Genomic DNA, 19889 nt, shown 5'->3' with positions numbered 1-19889 from the left:
ACTTGCTCTGATCTTTGAATTCTATTGACTTGAGTATTTTGTGTGTCTCATATGCATTTTCAGTTCATTAGTGTCAGTAGTATACAAACTGCTAAGTTTGGTGTCTTGCATGCATTGTTATTTGATTCTTGTTGCATTTTAATTATTAAAAATCCAAAAATATTTTTAATTTGTGTCTTTTCAAGTCAATGATACAAGGGATTGAAGATTCAGAACACACTGCAGAGGAATTATACAGAAAAAGCTGAGCATTCAAAAATGCCCAGTGAAGAAGGCAGACTGGCGTTTAAACGCCAGCCAGGGCACCTGGTTGGGCGTTTAACGCCCAAAAAGGTAGCATTTTGGGCGTTAAACGCCAGAATGTATACCATTCTGGGCGTTTAACGCCAGGATGGTGCTAGGGGGAAGATTTTGTTTTCAAATCAATTTTTTTTCAAGTTTTCAAAGTTTTTCAAAATCAAATCTTTTTCAAATCATATCTTTTCAATCAAATGTTTTCAAAATCAATTTCTTTCCTTTTTCAAAGATACTTACTAACAATTAATGATTTGATTGAACATTTTTTGCCTTTTCTATTAAGAAAGGTTTTATGTTTGAATCATATCTTTTCTTGTTAGGTAAGTCATTAATTTTTAAAATCATATCTTTTCAAATTGTTTTCAAATCATATCTTTTAAAATTGTTTTCAAATCATATCTTCTCAATCACATCTTTTTAAAACCATAACTTTTCAATTAAATCTTTTTAACCTCATCTTTTTCAAAACAGTTTCAATCAAATCTTTTTGACTTCTAATTTTAAAAAAAAAAAATCTTTTTCAAAAATCACTTGATTTCTTTTTCACTTTCAATTTTCGAAAATTATCAATCAAATTTTCAAAATGTTTTCAAAATCTTTTAATTGAATTTTCGAAAATTCCCTTCCCTCCTTCTCACATCCTTCTATTTATGGAGTACCACTCCTTCTTAATGCACAATTCGAACTCTAACTACTAAAGTTCGAATTCTTCTTCTCCTTCTTCTTTCTATTTCTCTTTTCCTCTGATATTTCAAGGAATCTCTATACTGTGACATAGAGGATTCCACATTTTCTTTTTCTCTTCTCTTTCATATGAGCAGGAGCAGAGACAAAGGCATTCTTGTTGAAGCTGATCCTGAACCCGAAAGGACCTTGAAGAGAAAGCTAAGAGAAGCCAAAGCACAACTCTCTTTAGAGGACCTGACCGAATTCTTCAAAGAAGAAGAACCCATGGCAGCCGAAAACAACAACAATGCCAACAATGCAAGGAAGGTGCTGGGTGACTTTACTGCACCTACTCCCGACTTCTATGGGAGAAGCATCTCTATCCCTGCCATTGGAGCAAACAACTTTGAGCTTAAGCCTCAATTAGTTTCTCTAATGCAACAGAATTGCAAGTTCCATGGACTTCCAATGGAAGACCCTCATCAGTTTTTAGCTGAATTCTTGCAAATCTGTGACACAGTCAAGACTAATGGGGTTAACCCTGAGGTCTATAGACTGATGCTATTCCCTTTTGCTGTAAGAGACAGAGCTAGAATATGGTTGGATTCTCAACCTAAAGAAAGCCTGGACTCTTGGGAAAAGCTAGTCAATGCCTTCTTGGCAAAGTTCTTTCCACCACAAAGATGGAGTAAGCTTAGAGTGGAAGTCCAAACCTTCAGACAGAAGGATGGAGAATCCCTCTATGAAGCTTGGGAAAGATACAAACAATTAATCAGAAGATGTCCTTCAGACATGCTTTCTGAATGGAGCATCATAGGTATTTTCTATGATGGTCTCTCTGAACTATCTAAGATGTCCTTGGATAGCTCTGCTGGAGGATCTCTTCATCTGAAGAAGACGCCTGCAGAAGCTCAAGAATTGATTGAAATGGTTGCAAATAACCAATTCATGTACACTTCTGAAAGGAATCCTGTGAACAATGGGACTAGTCAGAAGAAAGGAGTTCTTGAGATTGACACTCTGAATGCCATACTGGCTCAGAACAAGATATTGACTCAACAAGTCAATTTGATTTCTCAAAGTCTGTCTGGAATGCAAAATGCACCAAACAGTACTAAGGAAGCTTCATCTGAGGAAGAAGCTTATGATCCTGAGAACCCTTCCATGGAAGAGGTGAATTACCTAGGAGAACCCTATGGAAACACCTATAATTCTTCATGGAGAAATCACCCAAATCTCTCATGGAAGAATCAAGAGAGACCTCAACAAGGTTTCAATAACAATAATGGTGGAAGAAACAGGTTTAGCAATGGCAAGCCTTTTCCATCATCTTCTCAGCAACAGACAGAGAGTTCTAAGCAGAATACTTCTGACTTAGCAACAATGGTCTCTGATCTAATAAAGACCACTCAAAGTTTCATGAATGAAACAAGGTCCTCCACCAGAAATTTGGAAGGACAAGTGGGTCAGCTGAGCAAGAAAGTTACTGAACTCCCTCCTAGTACTCTCCCAAGTAATACAGAAGAAAATCCAAAAGGAGAGTGCAAAGCCATAGACATGGCCGAATATGGAGAGGAAAGAAAGGAAGAAGACGCCACTGAGAAAGACCCCAGTGGGCGTGCACCACTCTCCTCTGAGTTCCTCAATGAGGAACAATGGGAATCTGAGGCTCAAAATGAGACCATAGAGATTCCATTGGACTTACTTCTGCCATTCATGAGCTCTGATGAGTATTCTTCCTCTGAAGAGGATGAGTATGTTGCTGAAGAGCAAGTTGCTAAATACCTTGGAGCAATCATAAAACTAAATGACAAGTTATTTGGAAATGAGACTTGGGAGGATGAACCTCCCTTGCTCACCAAAGAACTGGATGACTTGTCTAGGCAGAAACTGCCTCAAAAGAGGCAGGATCCTGGGAAGTTTTCTATACCTTGTACCATAGGCACCATGACCTTCAAGAAGGCCTTGTGTGACTTAGGGTCAAGTGTGAACCTCATGCCCCTCTCTGTAATGGAGAAATTAGGGATCTTAGAGGTGCAAGCTGCAAGAATCTCATTAGAGATGGCAGACAATTCAAGAAAACAAGCTCATGGACTTGTAGAGAATGTTTTGGTGAAGATTGAAGACCATTACATCCCTACTGATTTCATAGTCCTAGAGACTGGGAAGTGCATGGATGAATCCATCATCCTTGGCAGACACTTCCTAGCCACAGCAAAGGCTGTGATTGATGTTGATAGAGGAGAGTTGATCATTCAAGTGAATGAAGAATCCTTGGTGTTTAAGGCCCAAGGATATCCCTCTGTCATCATGGAGAGGAAGCATGAAGAGCTCCTCTCAAAACAGAGCCAAACAGAGCCCCCACAGTCAAACTCTAAGTTTGGTGTTGGGAGGCTACAACCAAACTCTAAGTTTGGTGTTGAAACCCCACATTCAAACTCTAAGTTTGGTGTTGGGAGGTTTCAACACGGTTCTGAGCATTTCTGAGGCTCCATGAGAGCCCTCTGTCAAGCTAATGACATTAAAGAAGCGCTTGTTGGGAGGCAACCCAATGTTTTATAATTAATTATTTTCTTTTGTTATTTTATCTTTTTTGTAGGTTGATGATCATAAGAAATCACAAAAACAATGAAAAAAGCAAAAACAGAATGAAAAACAGGAAGAAAAACAGCACACCCTGGAGGAGAAGAAACTGGCGTTCAAACGCCAGTAATGCTAGCTGTTGGGCGTTTAACGCCCAGTCTGGCACCATTCTGGGCGTTTAACGCCAGAAAGGGGCACCAGACTGGCGTTAAACGCCAGTAAAAGGCAAGAACCTGGCGTTAAATGCCAGGAATGGGCACCAGCCCGGCGTTTAACGCCAGAAATGGCTCAAAACGTGATTTTGAGCAACATTTGGTGCAGGGATGACTTTTCCTTGACACTACAGGATCTGTGGACCCCACAGGACCCTACCATCACTCTCTCTCTTCTTCCCCCATTCACCAATCACCTCAACACCTCTTCCCCAAAAACCCCTCACCTATCAACTCCCATCTTTCTCTTCACCACTCACATCCATCCTTCATAAAACCCCACCAACCTCACCCTTCAAATTCAAACCACTTTCCCTCCCAAACCCACCCATAATGGCCGAACCTTTACCCCCCTCTCTCCTATAAATACCCTTCTTCAACTCTTCATTTTCACACAACCTACACACCCTTTCTTACCCTTCTTGGCCGAACACACTACCATCTCCCTTCTTCTTCATTTCTTCTTCTTCTACTCTCTTCTTTCTTCTTTTGCTCGAGGACGAGCAAACATTTTAAGTTTGGTGTGGTAAAAGCGTTGCTTTTTTGTTTTTCCACAACCATTTATGGCATCCAAGGCCGGAGAAACCTCTAAAAAGAGGAAAGGGAAGGCAAAAGCTTCCACCTCCGAGTCATGGGAGATGGATAGATTCCTCTCAAGGGTGCATCAAGACCACTTCTATGAAGTTGTGGCCTTGAAGAAGGTGATCTCCGAGGTCCCCTTTTCACTCAAAAAGGGTGAATATCCGGAGATCCGCCATGAGATCCGAAGAAGAGGTTGGGAAGTTCTTACCAACCCCATTCAACAAGTTGGAATCTTGATGGTTCAAGAGTTCTATGCCAATGCATGGATCACAAAGAACCATGACCAAAGTGTGAACCCGAATCCAAAGAATTATCTCACTATGGTTCGGGGGAAATACTTGGATTTTAGTCCGGAGAGTGTGAGGGTGGCATTCAACTTGCCTATGATGCAAGGAGAAGAGCATCCTTACACTAGAAGGGTCAACTTTGATCAAAGGTTGGACCAAGTCCTCACAGTCATATGTGAAGAGGGCGCACAATGGAAGCAAGATTCAAGAGGAAAGCCGGTCCAATTGAGAAGGCATGACCTCAAGCCCGTGGCTAGAGGATGGTTAGAGTTCATACAACGCTCAATCATCCCCACTAGCAACCGGTCCGAAGTTACCATAGACCGGGCCATCATGATCCATAGTATCATGATTGGAGAAGAAATAGAGGTTCATGAGGTTATAGCCCAAGAACTCTATAAGGTGGCGGACAAGACCTCCACCTTGGCAAGGTTAGCCTTTCCTCATCTCATTTGTCACCTCTGTTATTCAGTTGGAGTTGACATAGAGGGAGACATCCCCATTGATGAGGACAAGCCCATCACCAAGAAAAGGATGGAGTACATAAGAGATCTCACTCATCATGAGATCCCTGAGATTCCTCAAGGAATGAATTTTCCTCCACAAAACTATTGGGAGCAACTAAACACCTCCCTAGGAGAACTAAGTTCCAACATGGGACAGCTGAGGGTGGAGCATCAAGAACACTCCATCATCCTTCATGAAATTAGAGAAGATCAAAGAATCATGAGGGAGGAGCAACAAAGACAAGGAAGAGACATTGAGGAGCTCAAGCACTCCATAGGATCTTCAAGAGCAAGAAAGAGCCACCATCACTAAGGTGGACCCGTTCTTTGATTTCCTTGTTATTGTTCTTCTGTTTTTCGAATTTTAATGCTTATGTTTATCCATGTTTGTGTCTTATGATCATTAGTGTCTTAGTGTCTATGCCTTAAAGTTATGAATGTCCTATGAATCCATCACCTTTCTTGAATAAAAACGTGCTTAATTGAAAAGGAAAGAATTGCATGAATTCTGAATTTTATAATAGTTTAATTATTTTGATGTGGTGGCAACACTTTTGTTCTCTGAATGTATGCTTAAACAGTGCATATGTCTTTTGAATTTGTGGTTCATGAATGTTGGCTCTTGAAAGAATGATGAAAAAGGAGACATGTTACTGAGGATCTGAAAAATCATAAAAATGATTCTTGAAGCAAGAAAAAGCAGAAAAAAAAAAGAGAAAAAAAAACGAAAAAAAAACGAAAAAGAAAGAATAAAGTTGTGATCTAAGGCAAATAAGAGTGTGCTTAAGAACCCTGGACACCTCTAATTGGGGACTTTAGCAAAGCTGAGTCACAATCTAAAAAGGTTCACCCAATTATGTGTCTGTGGCATGTATGTATCCGGTGGTAATACTGGAAGACAGAGTGCTTTGGGCCACAGCCAAGACTCAATAAATAGCTATATTCAAGAATCATCATACTTTACTAGGAGAATCATTAACACTATCTGGATTCTGAGTTCCTAAAGAAGCCAATCATTCTGAATTACAAAGGATAGAGTGAGATGCCAAAACTATTCAGAGGCAAGAAGATAAAAGCCCCGCTCATCTAATTAATACTGATCTTCATAGATGTTTTTGGAATTCATTGCATATTCTCTTCTTTTTATCTTATTTGATTTTCAGTTGCTTGAGGACAAGCAACAATTTAAGTTTGGTGTTGTGATGAGCGGATAATTTGTATACTTTTTGGCATTGTTTTTAGTATGTTTTTGATATGATCTAGTTAGTTTTTAGTATATTTTTATTAGTTTTTAATTAAAATTCACTTTTCTGGACTTTACTATGAGTTTGTGTGTTTTTCTGTGATTTCAGGTATTTTCTGGCTGAAATTGAGGGATCTGAGCAAAAATCTGATTCAGAGACTCAAAAGGACTGCAGATGCTGTTGGATTCTGACCTCCCTGCACTCGAAGTGGATTTTCTGGAGCTACAGAAGCCCAATTGGCGCGCTCTCAACGGCGTTGGAAAGTAGACATCCTGGGCTTTCCAGCAATATATAATAGTCCATACTTTGCCCAAGATTTGATGGCCCAAACCGGCGTTCAAAGTCACCTCAAGAAATCCCAGCGTTAAACGCTGGAACTGGCACCCAAATGGGAGTTAAACGCCCAAACTGGCACCAAAGCTGGCGTTTAACTCCAAGAAGAGTCTCTACACGAAATTGCTTCATTGCTCAGCCGAAGCACACACCAAGTGGGCCCGGAAGAGGATTTTTATGTCATTTACTCATTTCTGTACACCCTAGGCTACTAGTTTCTTATAAGTAGGACCTTTTACTATTGTATAGAAATCTTTTGATCACTTTTAGATCTCTAGATCATCTTTGGACGTTTTAGTTCTTAGATCATTGGGAGGCTGGCCATTCGGCCATGCCTAGACCTTGTTCTTATGTATTTTCAACGGTGGAGTTTCTACACACCATAGATTAAGGTGTGGAGCTCTGCTGTACCTCGAGTATTAATGCAATTACTATTGTTCTTCCATTCAAACTCCGCTTGTTCTTTATCCAAGATATCACTTGTTCTTCAACATGATGAAGGTAATGATTGACGCCCATCACCATTCTCACTCATGAACAAGGTGACTGACAACCACTCTTGTTCTACAAGCATTTGAGGCTTAGTGAATATCTCTTGGATTCCTGATTGCACGATGCATGGTTGATCACCTGACAACCGAGTGCTCACCTGACAAACGAGCCAGCCATTCCGTGAGATCAGAGTCTTCGTGGTATAGGCAAGAACTGATGGCAGCATTCAAGAGAATCCGGAAGGTCTAACCTTGTCTGTGGTATTCTGAGTAGGATTCAATGATTGAATGACTGTGACGTGCTTCAAACCTGTAACCTACTGGGCGTTAGTGACAGACGCAAAAGAGTTATTCTATTCCGGTAGGGGAGGGAACCAAACCGGTGATTGGCCGTACTGTGACAGAGTATTGAGCATTAGCTTTCACTGCGAGGATGGGAGGTAGCTGCTGACAACAGTGAGACCCTATACGAGCTTGCCATGGAAAGGAGTAAGAAGGGTTGGATGAAGACAGTAGGAAAGCAGAGAGACGGAAGGGAAAGCATCTTCATACACTTGTCTGAAGCTCTTACACCAATGATATACATAAGTATCACTATCTTTATCTTTTATGTTATTTTCGTTCATCACCATATATATCTGAGTTTGCCTGACTAAGATTTACAAGATGACCATAGCTTGCTTCAATACTAACAATCTCCATGGGATCGACCCTTACTCACGTAAGGTTTATTACTTGGACGACCCAGTGCACTTGCTGGTTAGTTGTGCGAAGTTGTGTAATGCCATGGTATTGAGCGCACCAAGTTTTTGGAGCCATTACCAGGGATTATGAGAGTTGTGAAAAAGTATAGTTCACAATTTCGCGCACCAATGGCCAAACCCAACAATAATGCAAGGAAGATGCTTGTTGACTTTACTGCACCAAAGTCCAACTTACATGGAAGAAGCATCTCAATCCTTGCCATTGGAGCAAGCAATTTTGAGCTAAAACCTCAATTAGTTTCTTTGATGCAACAGAATTACAAGTTTTATGGACTTCCATCAGAAGATTCTTTTCAGTTCTTAACTGAATTCTTGCAGATCTGTGATACTGTTAAGACCAATGGGGTTGATCCCGAGGTCTATAGGCTTATGCTTTTTCCTTTTCCTGTAAGAGACAGAGCTAGAGTATGGTTGGACTCTCAACCTAAAGATAGCCTAAACTCTTGGGATAAGCTGGTCACGACTTTTTTAGCCAAGTTCTTTCCTCTTCAAAAGCTGATTAAGCTTAGAGTGGATGTTCAAACCTTCAGATAGAAAGAAGGTGAATCCCTCTATAAAGCTTGGGAAAGATACAAGCAACTGACAAAAAAGTGTCCTTCTAACATGCTTTCAGAATAGACCATCCTGAAGATATTCTATGATGGTCTGTCTGAATTGTCTAAGATGTCATTGGACCATTCTGCAGGTGGATCTATTCACCTGAAGAAAACTCCTGCAGAAGCTCAGGAACTCATTGACATGGTTGTAAATAACCAGTTCATGTACACTTCTGAAAGGAATCCTGTGAATAATGGGACGCCTCAGAGGAATGGAGTTCTTGAAATTGATGCTCTAAATGCCATATTGGCTCAGAACAAAATGTCGACTCAGCAAGTCAATATGATTTCTCAGAGTCTGAATGGATTGCAAAATACATCCAACAGTACTAAAGAAGCATCTTCTGAAGAAGAAGCTTATGATCCTGAGAACCCTGCAATGGTAGAGGTGAATTACATGGGTGAAGCCTATGGAAACACCTATAATCCCTCATGGAGAAATCATCCAAATTTCTCAAGAAAGGATCAACAAAAGCCTCAACAAGGCTTTAATAATGGTGGAAGAAACAGGTTTAGCAATAGCAAGCCTTTTCCATCGTCCTCTCAGCAACAGACAGAAAATTCTTAGCAGAGCCCCTCTAACTTAGCAAACATAGTCTCTGATCTATCTAAGGCCACCCTAAGTTTCTTGAATGAAACAAGGTCCTCCATTAGAAATTTGTAGGCACAAGTGGGCCAGCTGAGTAAAAAAGTCACTGAAACTCCTCCTAGTACTCTCCCAAGTAATACAGAAGAGAACCCAAAAAGAGAGTGCAAGGCCATAACCTTACTTGGTGTGGCCGAATGCACAGAGGAGGAGGAGGACGTGAATCCCAGTGAGAAAAACCTCTTGGGACGTCCTCTGGACAAAAAGGAGCTCCCAATTGAGGAACCTAAGGATTCTGAGGCTCACCTAGAGGCCATAGAGATTCCATTGAACCTCCTTTTACCATTCATGAGCTCTGATGACTATTCATCTTCTGAAGAAGATGAAGACATTGTTGAAGGGCAAGTTGCCCAGTATTTAGGAGCAATCATAAAGCTGAATGTCAAGCTATTTGGTAATGAGACTTGGGAGGATGAGCCTCCATTGCTCATTAATGAACTGAATACCTGGGTTTAGCACACTTTACCTCAAAAGAAATAGGATCCTGGTAAATTCCTAATTTCCTATACCATAGGCACCATTACCTTTGAGAAGGCTCTGTGTGACCTGGGGTCAGGCATAAACTTAATACCACTCTCTGTAATGGAGAAACTAGGAATCTTTGAGGTACAGGCTGTCAAATTCTTATTAGAGATGGCAGACAAATCCATGAAAAAGGCTTATGGACAGGTAGAGGACGTGCTAGTAAAGGTCAAAGGCCTTTACATCCCTGCTAATTTCATAATCCTAGACACTGGAAAGGATGAGGATGATTCCATCATCCTTGGAAGACCCTTCCTAGCCACAGCAAAAGCTGTGATTGATGTGGACAGAGGAGAGTTGGTCCTTCAACTGAAGAGGACTACCTTGTGTTTAAAACTCAAGGATCTCCCTCTGTAACCATGAAGAGGAAGCAAGAAAAGCTTCTCTCGCTGCAGAGTCAACCAAAGCCCCCACAGTCAAACTCTAAGTTTGGTGTTGGGAGGCCACAACCAAACTCTAACTTTGGTGTTGAACCCCTACATTCAAACTCTAAGTTTGGTGTTGAGAGGTCCCAACAATGCTCTGAACATCTATGAGGCTCCATGAGAGCTCACTGTCAAGCTATTAACATTAAAGAAGCGCTTATTGGGAGGCAACCCAATTTTATTTATCTATGTATTTTCCTTTTTTTAGGTTGATGATCATGTGGAGTCACAAAAACAATTACAAAAATTCAAGAAAAATATAAAAATAGCACACCCTGGAGGAGGAACTTACTGGCGTTTAAACGCCAGTAAGAGTAGCAGAATGGGCGTTTAACGCTTAGTCTGGCACCATTCTGGGCATTAAACGCCAAAAACAAGCACCAGACTGGTGTTAAACGCCAGAAACAGGCTATAATCTGGCGTTAAACACCAGATACAGGTTGCATCCTGGCGTTTAACGCCATGAAAGGAATAAAAACTGGCGTTTAACGCCAGAAACAAGCAGCAGTCTGGCGTTAAACGCTAGGATTACACTATAAGGGCGTTTACATGCCTAATAGGAGCTGGGATGAAATCCTTGACCCCTCAGGATCTGTGAACCCCACAGGATCCCTACCTACCCCACCTCTCTCTCTCTCTCTCTCTCTCTCTCCCTCTATCTCCTCTATTCTCTTCTTCTCCCACTTCTTTCTCTCATCTTTTGCTCGAGGGCGAGCAAACCTTTTAAGTTTGGTGTGGTAAAAGCATTGCTTTTTGTTTTTGCATAACCATTTATGGCACCTAAGGCCGGAGAAACCTCTAGAAAGAGGAAAGGGAAGGCAAAAGCTTCCACCTCTGAGTCATGGGAGATGGAGAGATTCATCTCAAAGGTCCATCAAGACCACTTCTATAAAGTTGTGGCCAAGAAAAAGGTGATCCCTATGCAATTCAGCTGGAATTGTCATAGAGGAAGACATCCTCATTGAAGAGGACAAGCCCATCACCAAAAAGAGGATGGAGCAAACAAGAGAGGCCACTCATGGACCTCAACAAGAGCATGAGGAATTCCCTTATCAAGAAATCCCTGAGATGTCTCAAGGGATACATTTTCCTCCACACAACTATTGGGAGCAGCTAAGGATAGGAGCACTAAAATCACTAGGGATGGAGCAACAAAGGCAAGGAAGAGACATAGAGGAGCTCAAGAGCACCATTGGTTCTTCAAGAGGAAGACGCCACACTCACTAAGGTGGACTCATTCCTTAATCTCCTTGTCTATTTATTTCTCTGTTTTCAGTTTTTGAGCTTTATGTTTGGCTATGTTTTGTGTCTTTATTACAAAGTTTCAAGTGTCTATGTCTTAAAGCTATGAATAATTCCATGAATCCTTCACCTCTCTTAAATGAAAAATGTGCTTAATTACAAAAGAACAAGAAGTACTTGGATTTCAAATTTTATCTTGACATTAGTTTAATTATTTTGATGTGGTGGCAATACTTTTTGTTTTCTGAATGAATGCTTGAACAGTGCATATTTTTTATAGTGAATTTTATGAATGTTAAAATTGTTGGCTATTGAAAGAATGATGAACAAAGAGAAATGTTATTAATAATCTGAAAAATCATGAAATTGATTCTTGAAGCAAGAAAAAGCAGTGAAAAAGAAAAAAGCTTGCGAAAAAAAAGTGGCAAAAATTAAAAGAAAGAAAAAGAAAAAGCAAGCAAAAAAAAGCCAATAGCCCTTAAAACCAAAAGGCAAGGGTAAAAAGGATCCAAGGCTTTGAGCATTAATGGATAGAAGGGCCCAAGGAAATAAAATCCAGGCCTAAGCGGCTAAATCAAGCTGTCCTTAATCATGTGCTTGTGTCATGAAGGTCCAAGTGAAAAGCTTGAGACTGAGTGGTTAAAATCGTGATCCAAAGTAAAAAGAGTGTGCTTAAGAACTCTGGACACCTCTAACTGGGGACTTTAGCAAAGCTGAGTCACAATCTGAAAAGGTTCACCCAATTATGTGACTGTGGCATTTATGTATCCGGTGGTAATACTGGAAAACAAAGTGCTTAGGGTAACGGCCAAGACTCATAAAGTAGCTGTGTTCAAGAATCAACATACTGAACTAGGAGAATCAATAACACTATCTAAAATTTTGAGTTCCTATAGATGCCAATCATTCTGAATTTCAAAGGATAAAGTGAGATGCCAAAACTGTTCAAAAGCAAAAAGCTACTAGCCCCGCTCATCTAATTGGGACAAAGTTTCATTGATAGTTGTGAGATTTATTGTATGTTCTCTTCTTTTTATCCTATTTGATTTTCAGTTGCTTGGGGACAAGCAACAATTTAAGTTTGGTGTTGTAATGAGCGGATAATTTATACACTTTTTGGTATTGTTTTTACATAGTTTTTAGTATGCTTTAGTTAGTTTTTAGTATCGTTTTATTAGTTTTTAAGAAAAATTCATATTTCTGGACTTTACTATGAGTTTGTGTATTTTTCTGTGATTTTAGGTATTTTCTGGCTGAAATTGAGGGACCTGAGCAAAAATCTTATTCAGAGGCTGAAAAATGACTGCTGATGCTGTTGGATTCTGACCTCCCTATACTCGAAATGGATTTTTTGGAGCTACCAAAACTCAAATGGCACGCTCTTAATTGTTCTGGAAACTAGACATCCAGGGCTTTCCAGCAATATATAATAGTTCATACTTTGTCCGAGTTTAGACGATGCAAACTGGCGTTTAACGCCAGCTTTCTGCCCTATTCTGGCGTTAAACGCCAGAAACAAGTTGCAAAGCAGAGTCAAACGCCAGAAACAAGTTACAAACTAGCGTTCAACTCCAAGGAAGACCTCTACACGTGAAAGCTTCAATGCTCAGCCCAAGCACACACCAAGTTGGCCCGGAAGTGGATTTCTGCGTCATTTACTCATTTCTGTACCCCTAGTAACTAGTCTAGTATAAATAGGACTTTTTACTATTGTATTTTCATCTTGGTATCGATATTTGATCAGTTTATGCAATCTTAGACATTGGGGGCTGGCCTCACAGCCATGTTTGGACCTTCATCACTTATGTATTTTCAACGGTGGAGTTTCTACACACCATAGATTAAGGGTGTGGAGCTCTGCTGTTCCTCGAGTATTAATGCAATTACTACTGTTTTCTATTCAATTCATGCTTATTCTTATTCTAAGATATTCATTCGCACTTCAACCTGATGAATGTGATGATCCGTGACACTCATCAGTATTTTCACTTATGAACACGTGCCTGACAAACACTTCTGTTCTACCTGTGAAAGCTAGAGTGTGTATCTCTTGGATTCCTGGTCCACGACACATGGTTGCCTCTCCTGACAACAGAGCCTTCCATTCCGTGAGATCAGAGTCTTTGTGGTATAAGCTAGAATCCATTGGCAGCATTCTTGAGATCCGGAAAGTCTAAACCTTGTCTGTGGTATTCCGAGTAGGATCTGGGATGGGATGACTGTGACGAGCTTCAAACTCGCGACTGTAGGGCGTGGTGACAGACGCAAAATGATAGTAAATCCTATTCCTACACGATCGAGAACTAACAGCTGATTAGCCATGCGGGAAACCGTAGAGGACCTTTTTCACTGAGAGGACGGGAAGTAGCCATTGACAACAGTGACGCCCAATATATAGCTTGCCCTGAAAAGGAGTATGAAGGATTGGATGAAGGCAGTAGGAAAGCAGAGATTCAGAAGGAATAACGCACCTCCATACACTTATCTGAAATTCCCAACAATGATTTACATAAGTATCTCTATCTTTATTTTACGTTTTATTTATCTTTTAATTATTAAAACTCCATAACCATTTTAATTCGCCTGACTGAGATTTACAAGATGACCATAGCTTGCTTCAAGCCAACAATCTCCGTAGGATCGACCCTTACTCACGTAAGGTTTATTACTTGGACGACCCAGTGTACTTGCTGGTTAGTTGTGCGAAGTTGTGAAAAAGAGTGATATTACAATTGTGCGTACCAAGTTGTTGGCGCCATTGAGATCACAATTTCGTGCACCAAGTATATAAACTAGAAATTGATTATCACCCTCTAATTGGAATTAATTGACCAAGAAATTGGCAGTTAATGAATCTTAGAGGAGACTAGGAAGATCTAAGGAATTAGGGTCTAGTCACATACAGTTTGCCATAAATTAAATCCTGCATAATTAAATTAGTTAGTAAGAAAAGTTAATCCAGAAAAATAGATAACTTTGAAACCTTAACTATTTTCTCCATATTTTATTCCCAACTCATTGCTGCTTGCTTTCTGAAATTCGTAATTTACTGTTTAATACTCTTTGAATACCAAAACACTCTTTTCTGTTTGTCTAACTAAGCCAATCAATCAATCATTGTTGCTTGATCCATCAATCCTCGTGGGATCGACCCTTACTCACGTAAGGTATTACTTAGTACGACCCGGTACACTTGCCGGTTAGCCTGTGGTTGTTAAATTATCGCAGCAAATTTTTGGCACCGTTGCCGAGGAGTGACTGTGATTAACAACTATTAGTTGTTTAATTGCTTAGATTAGATCATTTTTCTTTTAATTAGTTTTGTTTTAGTATTATTAATTTTTTTATTTTTCACTTTTTCCTTTAACGTCCCGTCCTTTTCGTTTCCCACCCCCTATCCCCAGTTTTAATTTTTTTTTATTTCATTTAACTTTTGAAAATTTTTTTTGAGAGCCGTCGTCCTTTCTTTTTTTTTACTTTCCTTTTTATTTTATTTTATTTTCATTCTGTTTCTTTTTATTGTTTTTATTTTAATTTTTTTCTTATTTTATTTAGTTAGTGCTTTATTAATTTCGAAAAAAAAAAGACTTTTAGTATTAATATTTTTTTCTTTTTCTTAATTTCTGAAATTAAGTTTAGTGTTACCCAGTTGATTTTATTTTAATTTTTCTGTTTATTTTTTAAAAAAATTTGAAATTTTTTTAAATTAATTTTAGTTATTATTTTCGAAATTTTATTTATTTATTTATTTAGTATTTCTATTTTATTTCTTTACACAGGTTACTTTACAGGGACTTCTCTGCACTCTAACGTAGAGAGTCCCATCTTTTCTTGTCTTCTATTTGTGTATGCGTAGGAACAGAGATAAAGAACATCTCTTAGACTTTGATCCTGAACCTGAAAGGACTTTCAGGCGACGTTTACAATAAGCTAGACTTTACAAGGCTGCAGAATCCACTATGGATCCTAATAATGCTGATAATGCCAATGTGGCTAATCCGAATGGGAATGAGCAACAAAGGAGAGTGCTTGGCTCTTATTCTGCTCCTACTGCAGATCTTTATGGAAAAAGCATTGTGGTGCCTCCTATAGCTGCGAACAACTTTGAGTTGAAGCCACAACTAGTCACCCTGGTGCAACAAAACTGTTAGTATCATGGTCTTCCCCACGAAGACCCAAATCAATTTATTTCAAATTTTCTACAGATTTGTGATACTGTGAAGACAAACAGAGTGAACCCAGATGTGTACAAACTCATGCTCTTCCCGTTTGCTCTGAGGGATGGAGCAAAGCTATGGCTGGATTCCCAACCCAAGGAGAGTTTGGATACTTAGAACAAGGTGGTTACTGAGTTTCTCACAAAATTTTTTCCACCAAAGAAGCTAACTAAGCTTAGGGTGGAGGTTCAGACCTTCAGACAGAAAAATGGTGAAACTCTGTATGAAGCTTGGGAGAGATACAAGCTATTGACTAGGCAATGCCCTCCGGACATGTTCTCTAAATGGACTCAACTAGACATCTTTTATGAAGGCTTGGGTGAAATGTCCATGATGTGCTTAGATAATTCTGCAGGAGGTTCATTGCACAAAAAGAAGACACCGGAGGAGACTATTGAGCTTATTAAATTGGTTGCTAGCAACCAATATTTATACTCATCTAACAGGAATCCTGTAAACTTTGAGGCTCCTCAGAAAAATGGTGTCATGGAAGCAGACGCTCCTAATGGTATTCTTGCTCAGAACAAGCTTATGTCTCAGCAAATAAGTCTACTTACTCAACACATGGGTGGCATGCAAGTCTCATCTATCAACACCCAAATTTCACCTCAAGAGGTCTCTTATGACATGACAGGTAGCTTTGTGCAAAATGATAATTATGATTATGCTCAACGCTTTTCTGAACAGGTCAATTACATGGGGAGTGTTCATAGAAATCCCAATAATGATCCCTATTCTTAGACCTACAACCAAGGGTGGAGAAACCACCCAAATTTTGGGTGGAAAGACCAACCTCAGAGACCTTAGAACTTCAACAATAATTCTCAGGGTGGCTTCCAACAGAACAATTACAATAACTGCCAATTTCAATCTCATCAACAACAACCACCTCCACAGGCAAATTCTAAATCCCAAGAAGATTCTAATTGGGAAATGATGAAGAGTTTTGTGCAGGAAACCAAAGCATCAATCAAGAATTTGGAGATTCAGATGGGTCAAATAGCCACCAGAGTTAATGAAATTGATCAGAGGATCACTAATAGCCTTCCTGGTAATACAATTCCAAATCCAAGAGAGTAATGCAAGGCTATCACCTTGATAAGTGGACAAGTGGCAAGTATGGAAGCACAAGTTGATGAGGAGCCAGTTGAAAAAGATTGCAAGGTTATTCAACTGAGAAGTGGTAAAGTAGCTGGCTCTGAGACCAAGGTCAATGAAGAGTTAGTTGAAAAAGAAGCTCCAGAGGAGAAGAAGGAAGAAGTAGAGCACGCCCCTCCAAAGCGTGTAGACAACCCATTCCCAAACTCTCTTGACACTTATCCTACACTGCCAAAGGCTCCTGAGTACAAGCCTAAGATGTTGTATCCTCAGAGACTTCAAAAGGAGACCAAGGACAAGCAGTTTTCAAAGTTCTTGGAAGTCTTCAGAAAGTTACAAATCAATATTCTTTTTGCTGATGTTTTGGAGCAAATGCCTATCTATATCAAGTTCATGAAGGAGCTGTTGTCAAAGAAAAAGCGTTTAAAGGGAGATGAGACAGTAGTCCTGACTAAGGAATGTAGTGCTGTAATTCAGAATAACTTACCAAGGAAGATGCCAGATCCAGGGAGCTTTCAAATTCCATGCACCATTGGGAGCACAACCTTTGAGAAAGCCCTACATGATCTGGGGGCAAGCATAAATCTAATGCCTTTATCTGTGATGAAAAAACTGCAAATCCAAGAGGCACAACCCACAAAGATAGCATTACAGATGGTAGAAAAATCTATGAAGCCTGCATACGGATTAGTGGAGAATATCTTGGTCAAAGTGGGTAAGTTCTTCCTTCCAGCAGACTTTGTGATTCTTGACATGGGGGAGGATGAGAATGCCTCTATAATTCTAGGAAGACTATTCCTAGCCACTAGAAGAGCTCTAATTGATGTAGAAGTGGGCGAATTAGTGCTTAGAGTGCATGATGAGCAACTATTCTTCCATGTTTTCAAAGATGTACATTCAGCAGGTGAAGAAGAGAGGTGCATGCAGACTGAGCTTATTGATCCAACCCTTCAAAAACCCCTGATGATACACAGCAGAATCTGCAGCTCAAACCTCCCTTGGTAACAATCAATAAAATTCCTCCTGACATCAAACCTAAGTTTGGTGTTGGGGATGCATCATCTACCAAAGAAGAGGTTCCCAAAAAGAAGAAAGTACCTAGAGGATGGAGAAACAAAAAAATTTCCACTGAAGGTTTCTCCCTATGAATAAAGGTGGTGTTGACTAACAATCCAAAGTGGATTTATACAGTAACCAGAATCCTCTCTCTGGAGCATATTGAGCTACGTTATGGAGACATAGGAAAGAAGTTTAAAGTAAGGGGTGAAGAGTGAGCCCCTATGATCCTCCTCCTTAGAGGAGCTGACCGTCAAGCTAGTGACGATAAAGAAGCGCTTGTCGGAAGGCAACCCGATAATTTTGTATCCTTAGTTTTTTTCTTAGTAGTAGTTTTCTTACTTATTTTATTTTTATTGAGTTCTTACTAATTTTCTGATCATGCATCTATTTTAGAACAGGAACCGAAAAAAAAGCGGGCACACAACGCGCACGCGTCGCTGACGTGTACACGTCAGATGGGTGTGCGTGAAAAATAAAAAATGAGGAGAGAGTTGCGCGGGAGTGGCGCCAGAATGAAGCATTTCGCATAAACAAGCTCACGCGTACGCGTCCATGACGCGTGCGCGTCATTGGTGATTTTGGCACACCACGCGTGACCTGGAAAAACGGCGTAAATATGTGTTTGGGAAGAGAGTTGTGCTGGCTTGGGGCTAGAAGTGTGCTAGAAGCACAAAACTTGTTCACGCGTACGTGTCTATGACGCGTACGCTTTATTTGCACAAATGTCCATCCACGCGTGCGCGTGCATGACGCGCACGCATCGATTGAAAATGTTGGTTCCCAAGCCACGCAAACAGAAAGTTGTGCATGTGCACGGCTGGCTTCGCGCGAATCGCACAAAAACCAGGACACGCGGACGCGTGCCTGACGCTTACGCGTCATTAAGAAAATTTCGCGCCCCACGCGTACGTGTGCTGTACGCATACGCGTTGCCTGCGCCACACAATTACACTAGTTCGCCGCCCAGTTTTAATTTTCTTTCTCTCTCTCCCAATCCAAATTCTCTCTTGTTCCTTTACCCTTTTATTCTTCTTTCATCTTATTATTTGTTTTTGTTTTCAGATTTTCTTTGCTTGAGGACAAGCAAACATTTAAGTTTGGTGTTGACGCTTCGCTTAAAGCTTTTCTGTTTAGCACCAAAGGGAGATGAAAGTTCTTCATGAAGGAATGAGATGGCCACCAACATAACTTAGGTGGTTAAGTTCCTTTCATTCTATTTCTCCTCCATTCCTATTTTATTGTCCTCTGTTTCTGTTGCTTTGATTGCATGCATGATTTTTAGTACGTTTAGTTTTTAGATTTAGATTTAATTATAATAAATTGTCTCATGTACCACTCACTGAGCTTGAATCTAAAAATAAAAAAGATTTTAAATGATGTATTGCATGAGAAATTGAGTTTAATTTTAAGAATAGTCTTATTTACTTAAAGGTTGTGGTATTTTCTGTGATTTTTGAATGCATGATATGAACAGTGCATATTTAAATTTGAATCAAGGGATGTTGATGTATAAGGAATAGGAATTTAGAGAATTATTATGACTTCTCTGAAATAAACAAAAATTTAATCCTTGAAGCAAAAGAAACAGAAAAAGAAAAAAAAAGAAATAAATAATAATAAAAGCAAGGTCCAAGGCTCTGAGCATCAATGACTAGGGAGGTCAGACATGATTAAAAGCTCAAAGAGTTGTTTCCCTAGTCATATGCTTGTGGTGTGATTGTGTCAAGTAATCCTTGAGACAGAACATTTAGAGTCGATACCAAGTGCGTTTAACAGAGTATGCCAAAGGCTTTGAGCACCATTGTCTGGGAGTAACTGAAAGAAAAATCAGGACTCAAAGAGAGTCCCCCAGTTAAGTGCTTGTGGTGTTTCTGTGTCAAGTAATCCTTGAGACAAAACATTTAAAGTCACGGCTAGGCTCAAGGTGCAAAGCACCAAAGAAAAATAAATTAAAGTAAATTTTGCTGTGTTCAAGGATTAAACTGAAATGTAAAGATCAGAGAATTCATAATATTATCCGGATTCTAACTTCAGATGACAGTAACATTCTTCTGATTCAAAAGAGAGTGAGATGCTAACACTATTCAGAATTGCAGTTGTAAACCCCACTATAAGAAGA

The 19889-nt window shown here is 39.8% G+C and overlaps 2 non-coding genes across 2 annotated transcripts; both read right to left on the bottom strand.

The window, feature by feature from the left end:
* Positions 1-1653: 1653 nt before the first annotated feature.
* On the bottom strand, positions 1654-1761 carry LOC130971823 (small nucleolar RNA R71). The gene has a single exon (XR_009083030.1). It is a non-coding gene; the product is annotated as a small nucleolar RNA R71 (small nucleolar RNA).
* Positions 1762-15784: 14023 nt separating this feature from the next.
* On the bottom strand, positions 15785-15891 carry LOC130971918 (small nucleolar RNA R71). Its single transcript, XR_009083119.1, has one exon. It is a non-coding gene; the product is annotated as a small nucleolar RNA R71 (small nucleolar RNA).
* Positions 15892-19889: the final 3998 nt, after the last annotated feature.

The sequence above is a fragment of the Arachis stenosperma genome, chromosome 3 (assembly GCF_014773155.1).
Source record: "Arachis stenosperma cultivar V10309 chromosome 3, arast.V10309.gnm1.PFL2, whole genome shotgun sequence".
Classification (NCBI taxonomy): domain Eukaryota; kingdom Viridiplantae; phylum Streptophyta; class Magnoliopsida; order Fabales; family Fabaceae; genus Arachis; species Arachis stenosperma.
The sequence above is the reverse complement of the archived record's forward strand: the minus strand, read 5'-3'. Positions and strand labels throughout refer to the sequence as shown.